At 40.1% G+C, this 3,797-nt stretch overlaps 1 pseudogene; it reads right to left on the bottom strand.

Moving 5' to 3' along the window:
• Window positions 1-845: 845 nt before the first annotated feature.
• On the bottom strand, window positions 846-3,573 carry LOC115972810 (annotated as a pseudogene).
• Window positions 3,574-3,797: the final 224 nt, after the last annotated feature.

The raw sequence follows: 3,797 nt of genomic DNA, 5'->3' as shown, positions 1-3,797 counted from the left end.
GGTTTTTGGGCTCATTGATATCGTTTTTTTTTTACTTACTACACCACTAGGTGTAAATTTTTATATGTTTCTAAACGTGTAAACTATTGTGTATTATCACGTTAAGAGGTTTTTATTTTTGTATAATCAAACTGCATAGGAATTTAATAGAAAAGAAATCTGAACAATATATCACAAAATACTAGCATGCGCCGACAATATATATGACATTACTAAAGGATTGAGGAGCAAAACTCAACACAAAAGTGCCAGTGAGTCCGTTACATAGCAAATCTAATACTATTTCACAATTTCTTTATCTGTAACATGCTAAAGTGTGAGTAAAAAAATGCTAAGTTCATTTATACGTGATATATATATTTATAGTTTGTCAAAATTTTTTTTTTTTTTGACTGAATAGTTTGTCAAGTTAGAGACTCAGAATTATGATAAAAAGGATGCAAGACACTTGTGAAAGAATTACTTCTGCTAGAGCCACTCGTTGCACAGAGACCAAGATACTAAAGTGTGACCCGCAACCTTAAATTTGGAGTCTTCCACAAGACCTCAAGTCTTCCAGCAAGTCTTTCATACAATTCAAATTTTGCTAGTGGTGTCTCCTTCAACGTTTCTTCCATTAGAGTAAAGAAATAAAAATAAGGTAAAAAAAAAATCGTCCTCTGCAAACTTGACCATTCGAATTTTTAATTGAGTTGAACAATTTAATAATAATTCCATTCGAATTTTTAAGTGAGTTAAACAATTTAATAATATTTATATATGACAAAATGGAAATTACAAAGCATAAATTCAAATATATTGGCGTTTCCTATCCTAAAAAAAGATAAAAGGAAAAAAGATAGGCGTTATGGCCACTAAGGAAAGTTATAAAACTAACAATTCATTTATTTTAATTCGGCTTAGAAGAACTACCACCACCCTCTTCTTGCTTGAATTCTATTATCGCCCATTTGCATGCATAAGCTCAGAAAACACATTCCCTGACATCAATTTATCAGATTGCGTATAATCAAAATTTTGCTCCTCGCTGCTTGTCTTGGTCACGCCGCTACCCTTTGAATTCCACACGAGTTCACTACTACTAGCGGACATGCTATCAGAACTATCCCCAATTGCGTACATTGGATAAAGGGGTTTCTCAATATCCACCATTTCTATTTTAGTCTCATCGAGGCTGATATTTTTTGGGCTCTCGTGTCATTGCAATGCAAACTTGAGACCCCACACCACATCATTCATCGATGGCCGTTTGATTCCATCATCGAGCAAGCAAGACACTGCGACCTCACCAAATTTCTTTAGAGACTCTGGCACAATCGAACCCTCCAAAAATGAATCAACAATTTCATCAAGCATTTGATTACGGTAGCATTCTTGAAACCAATCAACAAGGCTCATTTGATTCTTCTTAGCAGTATGAAGCAACGGTGGTCTTGCACTCAGTACTTCACACAACACTACACCGAAAGAGTACACATCGGACTTTTCAGTCAGCTGTTGAAGTCGATAATATTCTGAATCCAGATACCCAAAGCTACCTTTAACCTATGTGCTTACATGGGTCTTCGACAAGCTAGTTGGACCAAGTTTAGACAACCCGAAATCAGAAACCTTAGCCACCCAATTCTCATCCAAGAGAATATTCGAGCTCTTTACATCACGGTGAATCACCGTATGCTTAGCCCCAGCGTGAAGGTATTGCAACCCATACGCTGCACCAATACAAATCTCGAGCCGTTGCTTCCATGAAAGAGGAGGATTATTGGTGTTGTACAAATGGTCATGTAAAGTCCCACGAGTCATATAATCATATACGAGTATCATTTCACTGTTTTCATTACAATAGCCTATCAGAGACACAAGATTATGGTGTCGAAGCTGGGAGAGTAACTCGATCTCGGTCCTGAACTCGTGGGCCCCCTGTTGTGACCCAGATTTGAGTCGCTTGATTGCAACTTGGGTGGCCCCATCATCAATGTAACCTTTGTACACGTTCCCAAACCCTCCAAACCCTATGATCAAAACATCATCAAAATTGTTTGTGGCGGCTCTGATTTCAGAAAACGAAAAGTATCGGCATACAGCTGACGGTAGAGATGAGCCATTGATTGTGTTTGACTTGGTCTTGCTCAAGTCCTTGACCCTCTTTCTCCTCCGGAAAATCAAAAAACTAAGAACAAAGAGTAGAGCTATACCAAATATTGCACCAACAGCTATTGCAATTATTGCTGTTGTTGTCAGATTATGTTTTGGCTTCGTTAATGGCAAGTCTCGGGTTGCAATTGGTGGAGAGGTTGATGTAATCGGATCTGGGTTGAGCCCGGCTAGACTACCATCAGTTTTATTCAACTTGAATATTTCTAGACCATTCAAAATTGCGTTAGCATATACGGGTTTCGAGTTCATGTTTGGATGCAGCGCGAGCCCTAATTCTTGCTTCCTAGGTTTTTCATCTTGTACGGACACAACGTAGTCTTTGTAGACTGGAATTTTGCTACCACCACTTTAGTGGATCACGTCCGCTTCAAGCTCAGCCGTCTGATTATTGATAAATATGGTAAATATGTGTTCATTCTCTTCAGTAACTTCCAACTGAGTCTCACAGAAATGCAGCCTAACAAGGTAAAGAAACCGAACATCAACTGTGAAGAACCACGTGAGGTTGGTTTTCAGGTTGACATGAGAATCTCGATTCATAGTTCTGTAAGTCCTATAAACCGTCTCCGGCGCCGTGTAGGCCGGCGTGTCGTCGGTGTACTGGATCTTAGCGTTGGACAGGAAAGGAGTTGTTCCCAAATCCCCACCGAAAATATATTTCTTGTCCTGTTCCCAAACTCGGTACATTCCGGTGTCATTAACAGAAGAGATGTCTCGGCCAGCGACGTTCACCTGGTATAGAGTCTCAAGAGCAGTGGTGTCGTCGAAATTGTAGAAATAGTTGTTACCTACGAAGGTGACACTGTCGTCTGTGTGGTCTGTGTAGAGATTGTTTGGCATAGAAACGACTTCAATACCATTGATGAAAGCGTAAGAGCTTGGAGATGGAATAAAAGTTATGTAGAGCCTTTCATCGGTCTGCAGTACGTTGATGATGAATTCTCTATTGGCTAAGGGAGAGCTTGTCCCAAAAACGTTGAGGTAGGCACTGTAATTGCTTAAGAGTGTGAAACTATTGGCGGTGACGGAGAAGTAGGACTTGGTTATGTCGAGCCCATCGGAGTATGAAATTGGGTAAAAGTAGAGGCGGACAAACTTTTGGCCTGATGAGACAGGGAAGGAGTATGTGAATTGATTGTGGAAGATACGAGCAGTCATGTAAGGGACTATCTCAACAGAAGGGTCTTGTTTGGAGGCTGTTGATTAAAATGATGTGTTTCGCATGTCAGGGAGAGAGAATTTTGAGTCATTTTCCCAATTCCGTCCATCATTTGAGGTTGAGTTGGAGGTCGAACCAGAGTTAAGTAAAAAATAATCAGTTTTATTATAGGGCTGTGGGTTTTCGGTGGCAGCGACAAGGTAAGGGAGGAGAGGGAACAAGAATAGGTAGAGGGCAAATGTGTGCATACTTGTAGATTGGGGAAATCAACAAGCTCTTTCTCTTGAAAGTTAAAAGCTGCTCTGGTGCACAATCACTATCACTACAAAAAAATCGTCCTGTCCCAGCGTTTTTACAAACCGCTATAATAGATAAGTCTGTACCAGCGCTTTTTGAAAACGCTGGTATAGGAAATCCTATTACGGCGGCTCAAAACCAGCGCTTTATAAATCGCTGCAATAGGAGGCCTATAGCGGCATTT

Source organism: Quercus lobata, unplaced genomic scaffold (assembly GCF_001633185.2).
Source record: "Quercus lobata isolate SW786 unplaced genomic scaffold, ValleyOak3.0 Primary Assembly Scq3eQI_53, whole genome shotgun sequence".
In the NCBI taxonomy this organism is placed as follows: domain Eukaryota; kingdom Viridiplantae; phylum Streptophyta; class Magnoliopsida; order Fagales; family Fagaceae; genus Quercus; species Quercus lobata.
Note: the sequence above shows the minus strand (reverse complement) of the source record. Positions and strands in the feature narration are given on the sequence as shown.